Source organism: Stegostoma tigrinum, chromosome 12 (genome assembly GCF_030684315.1).
Source record: "Stegostoma tigrinum isolate sSteTig4 chromosome 12, sSteTig4.hap1, whole genome shotgun sequence".
Taxonomy (NCBI): Eukaryota; Metazoa; Chordata; class Chondrichthyes; order Orectolobiformes; family Stegostomatidae; genus Stegostoma; species Stegostoma tigrinum.
In genome coordinates this window covers 18,602,062-18,618,202 of record NC_081365.1, presented here as the reverse complement: position 1 = coordinate 18,618,202, position 16,141 = coordinate 18,602,062, and positions in this window count along the sequence as shown.

Here is a 16,141-nt window from a genome sequence, read left to right as displayed (position 1 = left end):
CTCCTCCTCCTCCTCAGTTCCCCTCCTCAGTCCTCCTCCCCCTCCTCCTCCTCAGTTCTCCTCCTCAGTTCTCCTCCTCCTCCTCCTCCTCAGTTCCCCTCCTCAGTCCTCCTCCTCCTTAGTTCGCTTCCTCCTCCTCCTCAGTTCTCCTTCTCCTCCTCCTCCTCAGTCCTCCTCCACCTCAGTTCTCCTCCTCTTCTCCTCCTCCTCATCCTCAGTTCTCCTCCTCAGTTCTCCTCCTCCTCCTCCTCCTCAGGTTCTCCTCCTCCTCAGTCCTCCTCCTCCTCAGTCCTCCTCCCCCCTCAGTTCTCCTCCTCTTCCTTCTCCTCCTCCTCATCAGTTTTCCTCCTCAGTTCTCTCCTTCTCCTCCTCAGTTCTCCTCCTCCTCAGTTCTCCTCCTCCTCAGTCCTCCTCCACCTCAGTTCTCCTCCTCCTCCCCCTCAGTTCTCCTCCTCTTCCTCCTCCTCCTCAGTTCTCCTCCTCCTCCTCCTCAGTTCTCCTCCTCCTCCTCCTCAGTTCTCCTCCTCCTCAGTTCTCCTCCTCCTCAGTCCTCATTCCTTTCTCCTCTTCCTCAGTTCCCCCTCAGTCCTCCTCCTCAGTTCTCCACCTCCTCCTCCTCAGTTCTCCTCCACCTCCGCCTCCTCCTCCTTGCCCACCACGCCTCCTCCTCCTCAGTTCTCCTCAGTCCTCCTCCTCCTCCTCCTCAGTTCTCCTCCTCCTCCTCAATTCTCCTCAGTCCTCCTCCTCCTCCTGCTCCTCAGTTCTCCTCCTCCTCCTCCTCAGTTCTCCTCCTCCTCCTTGCCCACCACGCCCTCCTCCTCCTCCTCCTACTCCTTGCCCACCACGCTCTCCTCCTCCTCTTTGCCCACCACGCCTTCCTCCTCCTCCTCCTTCTCCTCCTCCTCCTCCTCAGTTGTCCTCCTCCTTCTCCTCCTCAGTTCTCCTCCTCCTCCTACTCCTTGCCCACCACGCCCTCCTCCTCCTCCTCCTACTCCTTGCCCCACCACGCTCCTCCTCCTCTTTGCCCACCACGCCTTCCTCCTCCTCCTCCTTCTCCTCCTCCTCCTCCTCAGTTGTCCTCCTCCTTCTCCTCCTCAGTTCTCCTCCTCCTCCTACTCCTTGCCCACCACGCCCTCCTCCTCCTCCTCCTTGCCCACCCCACCTTCCTCCTCCTCCTCGTTGCCCACCACGCCCTCCTCCTCCTTCTCCTCCTCAGTTCCCTCCTCTTCCTCCTCTTTGCCCACCCCACCCTCCTCCTTCCCCCGCCCTCCTCCTCCTCCTCAGTTCTCTTCCTCCTCCACAGTTCACTTCCTCCTCCTCCTCCTCCCCCTCCTCCTCCTCCCACCACTCTCATCCTCCTCCTCCTCCTCCTCCCCCCACACTCGTCCTCCTCCTCCTCCTCCTCCCCCCACACTCGTCCTCCCTCCTCCCCCTCCTCCTCCTCCCACCACACTCGTCCTCCTCCTCCTCCTCCTCCTCCCCCACACTCGTCCTCCTCCTCCTCCTCCCCCCCCCTCCTCCTCCTCCTCCTCCTCCCCCCACACTCGTCCTCCTCCTCCTCCTCAGTTTCTCCTCCTCCTCCTCCTCCTCTTTGCCCACCACGCCCTCTTTCTCCTCCTCCTCCTCCTTGCCCACCACGCTCTCCTCCTCCTCCTCCTCCTTGCCCAGCACGCCCTCCGCCTCCTCCTCCTCCTTGCCCACCACGCCCTCCTCCTCTTCCTCCTCCTCCTCCTTGCCCACCACGCCCTCCTCCTCCTACTCCTCCTCCTCCTCCTCAGATCTTCTCCTCCTCCTCAGTTCTCCTCCTCCTCCTCCTCAGTTCTCCTTGCCCACCCCACCCTCCTCCTTCCCCCGCCCTCCTCCTCCTCCTTGCCCACCCCGCCCTCCTCCTTCTCCTCCTCCTCCTCCTTGCCAACCACGCCTTGCTCCTCCTCCCTCTTGCCCACCCCGCCCTCCCTCCCTCCTCCTCCTCCTCAGTTCGTCAGTTCTCCTCCTCCTCCTCCTCAGTTCTCCTTGCCCACCCCACCCTCCTTCTTCCCCCCGCCCTCCTCCTCCTCCTTGCCAACCACGCCTTCTCCTCCTCCTCCTTGCCCACCCCGCCCTCCTCCTCCTCCTCCTCCTCCTCCTCCTCCTCAGTTCTCTTCCTCCTCCTCAGTCCTCCTCCTCCTCAGTTCTCCTTGCCCACCCCACCCTCCTCCTTCCGCCGCTCTCCTCCTCCTTGCCCACCTCGCCCTCCTCCACCTCCTCCTCAGTTCTCTTCCTCCTCCTCCTCCTTGCCCACCCCCGCCCTCCTCCTTCCCCCCACACTCCCTCCTCCTTGCCCACCCCGCCCTCCTCCTCCTCCTCCTTGCCCACCCCGCCCTCCTCCTCCTCCTTCTGCCTCCTCCTCGTCGTCGTCCTCGTCCTCCTTTCCCCCGCCTTGTTTCCTCCTCCTCCTCCTCCACCCCCACACTCGTCCTCCTCCTCCTCCTCCTCCTCCTCCCTCACACTCGTCCTCATCCTCCTCCTCCCCCCACACTCGTCCTCCTCCTCCCCCCACACTCGTCCTCCTCCTCCTCCTCTTCTTCCTCCTCCTCCTCCCCCCACACTCCTCCTCCTCCTCCTGCTCCTCCACCACACTCGTCCTCCTCCACCTCCTCCCCCCACACTCGTCGTCCTCCTCCTCCTCCCCCACACTCGTCCTCGTCCTCCTCCTCCTCCTCCCCCACACTCGTCCTCCTCCTCCTCCTCCTCCTCCCCCACACTCGTCGTCCCTCCTGCTCCTCCCCCCACACTCGTCCTCCTCCTCACTCCTCCTCTTCCTCCTCCTCCTCCTCCGTTCTCCTCGTCCATTCTCCTCAGTTCACCTCCTCCTCCTCAGTTCTCCTCCTCCTCCTCCTCCTCAGTTCACCTCCTCCTCCTCAGTTCTACTCCTCCTCCTCCTCAGTTCTCCTCCTCCTCATCCTCCTCCTCCTCCACCTACTCCTCCTCAGTTCTCCTCCTCCTCCTCCTCCTCAGTCCTCCTCTTCTCCTCCTCCTCAGTTCACCTCCTCCTCCTCCTCAGTTCCCCTCCTCAGTCCTCCTCCCCCTCCTCCTCCTCAGTTCTCCTCCTCAGTTCTCCTCCTCCTCCTCAGTTCCCCTCCTCAGTCCTCCTCCTCCTTAGTTCGCTTCCTCCTCCTCCTCAGTTCTCCTTCTCCTCCCTCCTCCTCAGTCCTCCTCCACCTCAGTTCTCCTCCTCTTCCTCCTCCTCCTCATCCTCAGTTCTCCTCCTCAGTTCTCCTCCTCCTCCTCCTCCTCAGTTCTCCTCCTCCTCAGTCCTCCTCCTCCTCAGTCCTCCTCCCCCTCAGTTCTCCTCCCTCTTCCTTCTCCTCCTCCTCATCAGTTTTCCTCCTCAGTTCTCCTCCTTCCCTCCTCAGTTCTCCTCCTCCTCAGTTCTCCTCCTCCTCAGTCCTCCTCCACCTCAGTTCTCCTCCTCCTCCCCCTCAGTTCTCCTCCTCTTCCTCCTCCTCCTCAGTTCTCCTCCTCCTCCTCCTCAGTTCTCCTCCTCCTCCTCCTCAGTTCTCCTCCTCCTCAGTTCTCCTCCTCCTCAGTCCTCATTCCTTTCTCCTCTTCCTCAGTTCCCCTCAGTCCTCCTCCTCAGTTCTCCACCTCCTCCTCCTCAGTTCTCCTCCACCTCCGCCTCCGCCGCCGCCTCCCCCTCCTCCGCAGTTCCTCAGTTCTCCCTCCTCCTCCGCCTCCTCCTCCTTGCCCACCACGCCTCCTCCTCCTCAGTTCTCCTCAGTCCTCCTCCTCCTTGCACACCACGCCCTCCTCCTCCTCCTCCTCAGTCCTCCTCCTCCTCCTCTTCAGTTCTCCTCCTCCTCCTCAATTCTCCTCAGTCCTCCTCCTCCTCCTCCTCCTGCTCCTCAGTTCTCCTCCTCCTCCTCCTCAGTTCTCCTCCTCCTCCTTGCCCACCATGCCCTCCTCCTCCTCCTCCTACTCCTTGCCCACCACGCTCTCCTCCTCCTCCTTGCCCACCACGCCTTCCTCCTCCTCCTACTCAGTTGTCCTCCTCCTTCTCCTCCTCAGTTCTCCACCTCCTCCTCAGTTCTCGTCCTCCTCCGATGCCTCCTCCTCCTCCTCCTCCTCCGCAGTTCCTCAGTTCTCCTCCTCCTCCTCCTCCTCCTTCTCAGTCTCCTCCTCCTCAGTCCTCCTCCTCCTCAGTCCTCCTCCACCTCAGTTCTCCTCCTCTTCCTCCTCCTCCTCATCCTCAGTTCTCCTCCTCAGTTCTCCTCCTCCTCCTCCTCCAGTTCTCCCTCCTCCTCAGTTCCTCCTCCTCCTCAGTCCTCCTCCCCCTCAGTTCTCCTCCTCTTCCTTCTCCTCCTCCTCCTCCTTCTCCTCCTCAGTTCTGCTCCTCCTCAGTTCTCCTCCTCCTCAGTTCTCCTCCTCCTCAGTCCTCCTCCACCTCAGTTCTCCTCCTCCTCCCCCTCAGTTCTCCTCCTCTTCCTCCTCCTCCTCAGTTCTCCTCCTCCTCCTCCTCAGTTCTCCTCCTCCTCAGTTCTCCTCCTCCTCAGTCCTCATTCCTTTCTCCTCCTCCTCAGTTCTCCTCAGTCCTCCTCCTCAGTTCTCCACCTCCTCCTCCTCAGTTCTCCTCCACCTCCGCCCTCCGCCGCCACCTCCCCCTCCTCCGCAGTTCCTCAGTTCTCCTCAGTCCTCCTCCTCCTTGCCCACCACGCCCTCCTCCTCCTCCTCCTCAGTTCTCCTCAGTCCTCCTCCTCCTTGCACACCACGCCCTCCTCCTCCTCCTCCTCCTCAGTTCTCCTCAGTCCTCCTCCTCCTCCTCCTCAGTTCTCCTCCTCCTCCTCAATTCTCCCTCAGTCCTCCTCCTCCTCCTGCTCCTCAGTTCTCCTCCTCCTCCTCCTCAGTTCTCCTCCTCCTCCTTGCCCACCACGCCCTCCTCCTCCTCCTCCTACTCCTTGCCCACCACGCTCTCCTCCTCCTCTTTGCCCACCACGCCTTCCTCCTCCTCCTCCTTCTCCTCCTCCTCCTCCTCAGTTGTCCTCCTCCTTCTCCTCCTCAGTTCTCCTCCTCTTCCTCCTCTTTGCCCACCCCCACCCTCCTCCTTCCCCCGCCCTCCTCCTCCTCCTCAGTTCTCTTCCTCCTCCTCCACAGTTCACTTCCTCCTCCTCCTCCTCCCCCTCCTCCTCCTCCCACCACACTCATCCTCCTCCTCCTCCTCCTCCCCCCACACTCGTCCTCCTCCTCCTCCCTCCTCCCCCACACTCGTCCTCCTCCTCCCCCTCCTCCTCCTCCCACCCACACTCGTCCTCCTCCTCCTCCTCCTCCTCCCCCACACTCGTCCTCCTCCTCCTCCCCTCCCCCCCTCCTCCTCCTCCTCCTCCTCCCCCCACACTCGTCCTCCTCCTCCTCCTCAGTTCTCCTCCTCCTCCTCCTCCTCTTTGCCCACCACGCCCTCTTCTCCTCCTCCTCCTCCTTGCCCACCACGCTCTCCTCCTCCTCCTCCTCCTTGCCCAGCACCGCCCTCCGCCTCCTCCTCCTCCTTGCCCACCACGCCCTCCTCCTCTTCCTCTCCTCCTCCTTGCCACCACGCCCTCCTCCTCTCATACTCCTCCTCCTCCTCCTCAGATCTTCTCCTCCTCCTCAGTTCCCTCCTCCTCCTCCTCCTCAGTTCTCCTTGCCCACCCCACCCTCCTCCTTCCCCCGCCCTCCTCCTCCTCCTTGCCCACCCCGCCCTCCTCCTTCTCCTCCTCCTCCTCCTTGCCAACCACGCCTTGCTCCTCCTCCTCCTTGCCCACCCCGCCCTCCTCCTCCTCCTCCTCCTCAGTTCGTCAGTTCTCCTCCTCCTCCTCCTCAGTTCTCCTTGCCCACCCCACCCTCCTTCTTCCCCCGCCCTCCTCCTCCTCCTTGCCAACCACGCCTTCCTCCTCCTCCTCCTTGCCCACCCCGCCCTCCTCCTCCTCCTCCTCCTCCTCCTCCTCCTCAGTTCTCTTCCTCCTCCTCAGTCCTCCTCCTCCTCAGTTCTCCTTGCCCACCCCACCCTCCTCCTTCCGCCGCTCTCCTCCTCCTTGCCCACCTCGCCCTCCTCCACCTCCTCCTCAGTTCTCTTCCTCCTCCTCCTCCTTGCCCACCCCGCCCTCCTCCTTCCCCCCACACTCCTCCTCCTTGCCCCACCCCCGCCCTCCTCCTCCTCCTCCTTGCCACCCCCGCCCTCCTCCTCCTCCTTCTGCCTCCTCCTCGTCGTCGTCCTCATCCTCCTTCCCCCGCCTTGTTCCCCCCTCCCTCCTCCTCCTCAGTTCACCTCCTCCTCCTCCTTGCCCACCCCGCCCTCCTCCTCCTCCTTCTGCCTCCTCCTCGTCGTCGTCCTCGTCCTCCTTTCCCCCGCCTTGTTTCCTCCTCCTCCTCCTCCACCCCCACACTCGTCCTCCTCCTCCTCCTCCTCCTCCCTCCCCTCACACTCGTCCTCATCCTCCTCCTCCCCCCCACACTCGTCCTCCTCCTCCCCCCACACTCGTCCTCCTCCTCCTCCTCTTCTTCCTCCTCCTCCTCCCCCCACACTCCTCCTCCTCCTCCTGCTCCTCCTCCTGCTCCTCCACCACACTCGTCCTCCTCCACCTCCTCCCCCCACACTCGTCGTCCTCCTCCTCCTCCCCCACACTCGTCCTCGTCCTCCTCCTCCTCCTCCCCCACACTCGTCCTCCTCCTCCTCCTCCTCCTCCCCCACACTCGTCGTCCTCCTGCTCCTCCCCCCACACTCGTCCTCCTCCTCCTCCTCCTCTTCCTCCTCTCTCCTCCTCCGTTCTCCTCGTCCATTCTCCTCAGTTCACCTCCTCCTCCTCAGTTCTCCTCCCTCCTCCTCCTCCTCAGTTCACCTCCTCCTCCTCAGTTCTACTCCTCCTCCTCCTCCAGTTCTCCTCCTCCTCATCCTCCTCCTCCTCCACCTACTCCTCCTCAGTTCTCCTCCTCCTCCTCCTCCTCAGTCCTCCTCTTCCTCCTCCTCCTCAGTTCACCTCCTCCTCCTCCTCAGTTCCCCTCCTCAGTCCTCCTCCCCCTCCTCCTCCTCAGTTCTCCTCCTCAGTTCTCCTCCTCCTCCTCCTCCTCAGTTCCCCTCCTCAGTCCTCCTCCTCCTTAGTTCGCTTCCTCCTCCTCCTCAGTTCTCCTTCTCCTCCTCCTCCTCAGTCCTCCTCCACCTCAGTTCTCCTCCTCTTCCTCCTCCTCCTCATCCTCAGTTCTCCTCCTCAGTCTCACTCCTCCTCCTCCTCCTCAGTTCTCCTCCTCCTCAGTCCTCCTCCTCCTCAGTCCTCCTCCCCCTCAGTTCTCCTCCTCTTCCTTCTCCTCCTCCTCATCAGTTTTTCCTCCTCAGTTCTCCTCCTTCTCCTCCTCAGTTCTCCTCCTCCTCAGTTCTCCTCCTCCTCAGTCCTCCTCCACCTCAGTTCTCCTCCTCCTCCCCCTCAGTTCTCCTCCTCTTCCTCCTCCTCCTCAGTTCTCCTCCTCCTCCTCCTCAGTTCTCCTCCTCCTCCTCCTCAGTTCTCCTCCTCCTCAGTTCTCCTCCTCCTCAGTCCTCATTCCTTTCTCCTCTTCCTCAGTTCCCTCAGTCCTCCTCCTCAGTTCTCCACCTCCTCCTCCTCAGTTCTCCTCCACCTCCGCCTCCGCCGCCGCCTCCCCCTCCTCCGCAGTTCCTCAGTTCTCCTCCTCCTCCGCCCTCCTCCTCCTTGCCCACCACGCCCTCCTCCTCCTCAGTTCTCCTCAGTCCTCCTCCTCCTTGCACACCACGCCCATCCTCCTCCTCCTCCTCAGTCCTCCTCCTCCTCCTCTTCAGTTCTCCTCCTCCTCCTCAATTCTCCTCAGTCCTCTCCTCCTCCTCCTCCTGCTCCTCAGGTTCCTCCTCCTCCTCCTCCTCAGTTCTCCTCCTCCCTCCTTGCCCACCACGCCCTCCTCCTCCTCCTCCTACTCCTTGCCCACCACGCTCTCCTCCTCCTCCTTGCCCACCACGCCTTCCTCCTCCTCCTACTCAGTTGTCCTCCTCCTTCTCCTCCTCAGTCTCCACCTCCTCCTCAGTTCTCGTCCTCCTCCGATGCCTCCTCCTCCTCCTCCTCCGCAGTTCCTCAGTTCTCCTCCTCCTCCTCCTCCTCCTTCTCAGTTCTCCTCCTCCTCAGTCCTCCTCCTCCTCAGTCCTCCTCCACCTCAGTTCTCCTCCTCTTCCTCCTCCTCCTCATCCTCAGTTCTCCTCCTCAGTTCTCCTCCTCCTCCTCCTCCTCAGTTCTCCTCCTCCTCAGTCCTCCTCCTCCTCAGTCCTCCTCCCCCTCAGTTCTCCTCCTCTTCCTTCTCCTCCTCCTCCTCCCTTCTCCTCCTCAGTTCTGCTCCTCCTCAGTTCTCCTCCTCCTCAGTTCTCCTCCTCCTCAGTCCTCCTCCACCTCAGTTCTCCTCCTCCTCCCCCTCAGTTCTCCTCCTCTTCCTCCTCCTCCCTCAGTTCTCCTCCTCCTCCTCCTCAGTTCTCCTCCTCCTCAGTTCTCCTCCTCCTCAGTCCTCATTCCTTTCTCCTCCTCCTCAGTTCTCCTCAGTCCTCCTCCTCAGTTCTCCACCTCCTCCTCCTCAGTTCTCCTCCACCTCCACCTCCGCCGCCACCTCCCCCTCCTCCGCAGTTCCTCAGTTCTCCTCAGTCCTCCTCCTCCTTGCCCACCACGCCTCCTCCTCCTCCTCCTCAGTTCTCCTCAGTCCTCCTCCTCCTTGCACACCACGCCCTCCTCCTCCTCCTCCTCCTCAGTTCTCCTCAGTCCTCCTCCTCCTCCTCCTCAGTTCTCCTCCTCCTCCTCAATTCTCCTCAGTCCTCCTCCTCCTCAGTTCTCCTCCTCCTCCTCCTCAGTTCTCCTCCTCCTCCTTGCCCACCACGCCCTCCTCCTCCTCCTCCTACTCCTTGCCCACCACGCTCTCCTCCTCCTCTTTGCCCACCACGCCTTCCTCCTCCTCCTCCTTCTCCTCCTCCTCCTCCTCAGTTGTCCTCCTCCTTCTCCTCCTCAGTTCTCCTCCTCCTCCTACTCCTTGCCCACCACGCCCTCCTCCTCCCTCCTCCTTGCCCACCCCACCTTCCTCCTCCTCCTCGTTGCCCACCACGCCCTCCTCCTCCTTCTCCTCTCAGTTCTCCTCCTCTTCCTCCTCTTTGCCCACCCCACCCTCCTCCTTCCCCCGCCCTCCTCCTCCTCCTCAGTTCTCTTCCTCCTCCACAGTTCACTTCCTCCTCCTCCTCCTCCCCCTCCTCCTCCTCCCACCACACTCATCCTCCTCCTCCTCCTCCTCCCCCCCACACTCGTCCTCCTCCTCCTCCTCCTCCCCACACTCGTCCTCCTCCTCCCCCTCCTCCTCCTCCCACCACACTCGTCCTCCTCCTCCTCCTCCTCCTCCCCCACACTCGTCCTCCTCCTCCTCCTCCCCCCCCTCCTCCTCCTCCTCCTCCTCCCCCCACACTCGTCCTCCTCCTCCTCCTCAGTTCTCCTCCTCCTCCTCTTTGCCCACCACGCCCTCTTTCTCCTCCTCCTCCTCCTTGCCCACCACGCTCTCCTCCTCCTCCTCCTCCTTGCCCAGCACGCCCTCGCCTCCTCCTCCTCCTTGCCCACCACGCCCTCTCCTCTCTTCCTCCTCCTCCTCCTTGCCCACCACGCCCTCCTCCTCCTACTCCTCCTCCTCCTCCTCAGATCTTCTCCTCCTCCTCAGTTCTCCTCCTCCTCCTCCTCAGTTCTCCTTGCCCACCCCACCCTCCTCCTTCCCCCGCCCCTCCTCCTCCTCCTTGCCCACCCCCGCCCTCCTCCTTCTCCTCCTCCTCCTCCTTGCCAACCACGCCTTGCTCCTCCTCCTCCCTTGCCCACCCCCGCCCTCCTCCTCCTCCTCCTCCTCAGTTCGTCAGTTCTCCTCCTCCTCCTCCTCAGTTCTCCTTGCCCACCCCACCCTCCTTCTTCCCCCCGCCCTCCTCCTCCTCCTCTGCAACCACGCCCCTTCCTCCTCCTCCTCCTTGCCCACCCCGCCCTCCTCCTCCTCCTCCTCCTCCTCCTCCTCCTCAGTTCTCTTCCTCCTCCTCAGTCCTCCTCCTCCTCAGTTCTCCTTGCCCACCCCACCCTCCTCCTTCCGCCGCTCTCCTCCTCCTGCCCACCTCGCCCTCCTCCACCTCCTCCTCAGTTCTCTTCCTCCTCCTCCTCCTTGCCCACCCCGCCCTCCTCCTTCCCCCCACACTCCTCCTCTTGCCCACCCCGCCCTCTCTCCTCCCCTCCTTGCCCACCCCGCCCTCCTCCTCCTCCTTCTGCCTCCTCCTCGTCGTCGTCCTCATCCTCCTTCCCCCGCCTTGTTCCCCCTCCCTCCTCCTCCTCAGTTCACCTCCTCCTCCTCCTTGCCCACCCCGCCCTCCTCCTCCTCCTTCTGCCTCCTCCTCGTCGTCGTCCTCGTCCTCCTTTCCCCCGCCTTGTTTCCTCCTCCTCCTCCTCACCCCCACACTCGTCCTCCTCCTCCTCCTCCTCTCCTCCCTCACACTCGTCCTCATCCTCCTCCTCCCCCCCACACTCGTCCTCCTCCTCCCCCCACACTCGTCCTCCTCCTCCTCTCTTCTTCCATCCTCCTCCTCCCCCCCACACTCCTCCTCCTCCTCCTGCTCCTCCTCCTGCTCCTCCACCACACTCGTCCTCCTCCACCTCCTCCCCCCACACTCGTCGTCCTCCTCCTCCTCCCCCACACTCGTCCTCGTCCTCCTCCTCCTCCTCCCCCACACTCGTCCTCCTCCTCCTCCTCCTCCTCCCCCACACTCGTCGTCCTCCTGCTCCTCCCCCCACACTCGTCCTCCTCCTCCTCCTCCTCTTCCTCCTCCTCCTCCTCCGTTCTCCTCGTCCATTCTCCTCAGTTCACCTCCTCCTCCTCAGTTCTCTCCTCCTCCTCCTCCTCCTCAGTTCACCTCCTCCTCCTCAGTTCTACTCCTCCTCCTCCTCAGTTCTCCTCCTCCTCATCCTCCTCCTCCTCCACCTACTCCTCCTCAGTTCTCCTCCTCCCTCCTCCTCCTCAGTCCTCCTCTTCCTCCTCCTCCTCAGTTCACCTCCTCCTCCTCCTCAGTTCCCCCTCCTCAGTCCTCCTCCCCCTCCTCCTCCTCAGTTCTCCTCCTCAGTTCTCCTCCTCCTCCTCCTCCTCAGTTCCCCTCCTCAGTCCTCCTCCTCCTTAGTTCGCTTCCTCCTCCTCCTCAGTTCTCCTTCTCCTCCTCCTCCTCAGTCCTCCTCCACCTCAGTTCTCCTCCTCTTCCTCCTCCTCCTCATCCTCAGTTCTCCTCCTCAGTTCTCCTCCTCCTCCTCCTCCTCAGTTCTCCTCCTCCTCAGTCCTCCTCCTCCTCAGTCCTCCTCCCCCTCAGTTCTCCTCCTCTTCCTTCTCCTCCTCCTCATCAGTTTTCCTCCTCAGTTCTCCTCCTTCTCCTCCTCAGTTCTCCTCCTCCTCAGTTCTCCTCCTCCTCAGTCCTCCTCCACCTCAGTTCTCCTCCTCCTCCCCCTCAGTTCTCCTCCTCTTCCTCCTCCTCCTCAGTTCTCCTCCTCCTCCTCCTCAGTTCTCCTCCTCCTCCTCCTCAGTTCTCCTCCTCCTCAGTTCTCCTCCTCCTCAGTCCTCATTCCTTTCTCCTCTTCCTCAGTTCCGCTCAGTCCTCCTCCTCAGTTCTCCACCTCCTCCTCCTCAGTTCTCCTCCACCTCCGCCTCCGCCGCCGCCTCCCCCTCCTCCGCAGTTCCTCAGTTCTCCTCCTCCTCCGCCTCCTCCTCCTTGCCCACCACGCCCTCCTCCTCCTCAGTTCTCCTCAGTCCTCCTCCTCCTTGCACACCACGCCCTCCTCCTCCTCCTCCTCAGTCCTCCTCCTCCTCCTCTTCAGTTCTCCTCCTCCTCCTCAATTCTCCTCAGTCCTCCTCCTCCTCCTCCTCCTGCTCCTCAGTTCTCCTCCTCCTCCTCCTCAGTTCTCCTCCTCCTCCTTGCCCACCACGCCCTCCTCCTCCTCCTCCTACTCCTTGCCCACCACGCTCTCCTCCTCCTCCTTGCCCACCACGCCTTCCTCCCTCCTCCTACTCAGTTGTCCTCCTCCTTCTCCTCCTCAGTTCTCCACCTCCTCCTCAGTTCTCGTCCTCCTCCGATGCCTCCTCCTCCTCCTCCTCCTCCGCAGTTCCTCAGTTCTCCTCCTCCTCCTCCTCCTCCTTCTCAGTTCTCCTCCTCCTCAGTCCTCCTCCTCCTCAGTCCTCCTCCACCTCAGTTCTCCTCCTCTTCCTCCTCCTCCTCATCCTCAGTTCTCCTCCTCAGTTCTCCTCCTCCTCCTCCTCCTCAGTTCTCCTCCTCCTCAGTCCTCCTCCTCCTCAGTCCTCCTCCCCCTCAGTTCTCCTCCTCTTCCTTCTCCTCCTCCTCCTCCTTCTCCTCCTCAGTTCTGCTCCTCCTCAGTTCTCCTCCTCCTCAGTTCTCCTCCTCCTCAGTCCTCCTCCACCTCAGTTCTCCTCCTCCTCCCCCTCAGTTCTCCTCCTCTTCCTCCTCCTCCTCAGTTCTCCTCCTCCTCCTCCTCAGTTCTCCTCCTCCTCAGTTCTCCTCCTCCTCAGTCCTCATTCCTTTCTCCTCCTCCTCAGTTCTCCTCAGTCCTCCTCCTCAGTTCTCCACCTCCTCCTCCTCAGTTCTCCTCCACCTCCGCCTCCGCCGCCACCTCCCCCTCCTCCGCAGTTCCTCAGTTCTCCTCAGTCCTCCTCCTCCTTGCCCACCACGCCCTCCTCCTCCTCCTCCTCAGTTCTCCTCAGTCCTCCTCCTCCTTGCACACCACGCCCTCCTCCTCCTCCTCCTCCTCAGTTCTCCTCAGTCCTCCTCCTCCTCCCTCCTCAGTTCTCCTCCTCCTCCTCAATTCTCCTCAGTCCTCCTCCTCCTCCTGCTCCTCAGTTCTCCTCCTCCTCCTCCTCAGTTCTCCTCCTCCTCCTTGCCCACCACGCCCTCCTCCTCCTCCTCCTACTCCTTGCCCACCACGCTCTCCTCCTCCTCTTTGCCCACCACGCCTTCCTCCTCCTCCTCCTTCTCCTCCTCCTCCTCCTCAGTTGTCCTCCTCCTTCTCCTCCTCAGTTCTCCTCCTCTTCCTCCTCTTTGCCCACCCCACCCTCCTCCTTCCCCCGCCCTCCTCCTCCTCCTCAGTTCTCTTCCTCCTCCACAGTTCACTTCCTCCTCCTCCTCCTCCCCCTCCTCCTCCTCCCACCACACTCATCCTCCTCCTCCTCCTCCTCCCCCCACACTCGTCCCTCCTCCTCCTCCTCCTCCCCCACACTCGTCCTCCTCCTCCCCCTCCTCCTCCTCCCACCACACTCGTCCTCCTCCTCCTCCTCCTCCTTCCCCCACACTCGTCCTCCTCCTCCTCCTCCCCCCCTCCTCCTCCTCCTCCTCCTCCCCCACAACTCGTCCTCCTCCTCCTCCTCAGTTCTCCTCCTCCTCCTCCTCCTCTTTGCCCACCACGCCCTCTTTCTCCTCCTCCTCCTCCTCCTTGCCCACCACGCTCTCCTCCTCCTCCTCCTCCTTGCCCAGCACGCCCTCCGCCTCCTCCTCCTCCTTGCCCACCACGCCCTCCTCCTCTTCCTCCTCCTCCTCCTTGCCCACCACGCCCTCCTCCTCCTACTCCTCCTCCTCCTCCTCAGATCTTCTCCTACCTCCTCAGTTCTCCTCCTCCTCCTCCTCAGTTCTCCTTGCCCACCCCACCCTCCTCCTTCCCCCGCCCTCCTCCTCCTCCTTGCCCACCCCGCCCTCCTCCTTCTCCTCCTCCTCCTCCTTGCCAACCACGCCTTGCTCCTCCTCCTCCTTGCCCACCCCGCCCTCCTCCTCCTCCTCCTCCTCAGTTCGTCAGTTCTCCTCCTCCTCCTCCTCAGTTCTCCTTGCCCACCCCACCCTCCTTCTTCCCCCCGCCCTCCTCCTCCTCCTTGCCCACCCCGCCCTCCTCCTCCTCCTCCTCCTCCTCCTCCTCAGTTCTCTTCCTCATCCTCAGTCCTCCTCCTCCTCAGTTCTCCTTGCCCACCCCACCCTCCTCCTTCCGCCGCCCTCCTCCTCCTTGCCCACCTCGCCCTCCTCCTCCTCCTCCTCAGTTCTCTTCCTCCTCCTCAGTCCTCCTCCTCCTCAGTTCTCCTTGCCCACCCCGCCCTCCTCCTTCCCCCCACACTCCTCCTCCTTGCCCACCCCGCCCTCCTCCTCCTCCTCCTTGCCCACCCCGCCCCTCCTCCTCCTCCTTCTGCCTCCTCCTCGTCGTCGTCCTCATCCTCCTTCCCCCGCCTTGTTCCCCCCTCCCTCCTCCTCCTCAGTTCACCTCCTCCTCCTCCTTGCCCACCCCGCCCTCCTCCTCCTCCTTCTGCCTCCTCCTCGTCGTCGTCCTCGTCCTCCTTTCCCCCGCCTTGTTTCCTCCTCCTCCTCCTCCACCCCCACACTCGTCCTCCTCCTCCTCCTCCTCCTCCCCTCACACTCGTCCTCATCCTCCTCCTCCCCCCACACTCGTCCTCCTCCTCCCCGCACACTCGTCCTCCTCCTCCTCCTCTTCTTCCTCCTCCTCCTCCCCCCACACTCCTCCTCCTCCTCCTGCTCCTCCTCCTGCTCCTCCACCACACTCGTCCTCCTCCACCTCCTCCCTCCCACACTCGTCGTCCTCCTCCTCCTCCCCCACACTCGTCCTCGTCCTCCTCCTCCTCCTCCCCCACACTCGTCCTCCTCCTCCTCCTCCCCCACACTCGTCGTCCTCCTGCTCCTCCCCCACACTCGTCCTCCTCCTCCTCCTCCTCTTCCTCCTCCTCCTCCTCCGTTCTCCTCGTCCATTCTCCTCAGTTCACCTCCTCCTCCTCAGTTCTCCTCCTCCTCCTCCTCCTCAGTTCACCTCCTCCTCCTCAGTTCTACTCCTCCTCCTCCTCAGTTCTCCTCCTCCTCATCCTCCTCCTCCTCCACCCTACTCCTCCTCAGTTCTCCTCCTCCTCCTCCTCCTCAGTCCTCCTCTTCCTCCTCCTCCTCAGTTCACCTCCTCCTCCTCCTCCTCAGTTCCCCTCCTCAGTCCTCCTCCCCCTCCTCCTCCTCAGTTCTCCTCCTCAGTTCTCCTCCTCCTCCTCCTCAGTTCCCCTCCTCAGTCCTCCTCCTCCTTAGTTCGCTTCTCCTCCTCCTCAGTTCTCCTTCTCCTCCTCCTCCTCAGTACTCCTCCAACTCCTCCTCAGTTCTCCTCCTCCTCCTCCTCCTCCTCATCCTCCTCCTCCTCCACCTACTCCTCCTCAGTTCTCCTCCTCCTCCTCCCTCCTCAGTTCCACCTCCTCCTCCTCCTCCTCAGTTCTCCTCCTCCTCAGCTCTCCTCCTCCTCCTCCTACTCCTCCTCAGTTCCCCTCCTCAGTCCTCCTCCCCTCCTCCTCCACAGTTCTCCTCCTCAGTCCTCCTCCTCAGTTCTCCTCCTCAGTCCTCCTCCTACTTAGTTCGCTTCCTCCACCTCCTCAGTTCTCTTTCTCCTCCTCCTCCTCCTCAGTACTCCTCCAACTCCTCCTCAGTTCTCCTCCTCAGTTCTCCTCAGCTCTCCTCCTCCTCCTCAGTCCTCCTCCTCCTCAGTCCTCCTCCTCCTCCACCTCCTCCTCCTCCTCCTCAGTTCTCCTACTCCTCCTCCTCAGACCTCCTCCTCCTCCTCAGTTCTCCTCCTCAGTCCTCTCCTCCTCAGTTCTCCTTGCCCACCCCACCCTCCTCCTTCCGCCGCCCTCCTCCTCCTTGCCCACCTCGCCCTCCTCCTCCTCCTCCTCAGTTCTCTTCGTCCTCCTCCTCCTTGCCCACCCCACCCTCCTCCTTCCCCCACACTCCTCCTCGCTTGCCCACCCCGCCATCCTCCGCCCCCTCCTCCTCCTTGCCCACCACGCCCTCCTCCTCCTCCTTCTGCCTCCTCCTCGTCGTCGTCCTCGTCCTCCTTCCCCCACCCTTGTTCCCCCCTCCCTCCTCCTCCTCCTCCTCAGTTCTCCTCCTCCTTCTCCTTGCCCACCCCGCCCTCCTCCTCCTTCTGCCTCCTCCTCGTCGTCGTCCTCGTCCTCCTTTCACCCCCGTTGTTTCCTCCTCCTCCTCCTCCTCAGTTCTCCTCCTCCTCCTCCTCCTCCCCACACTCATCCTCCTCCCCCACACTCGTCGTCCTCCTCCTCCGCCTCCTCCTCCTCCTCC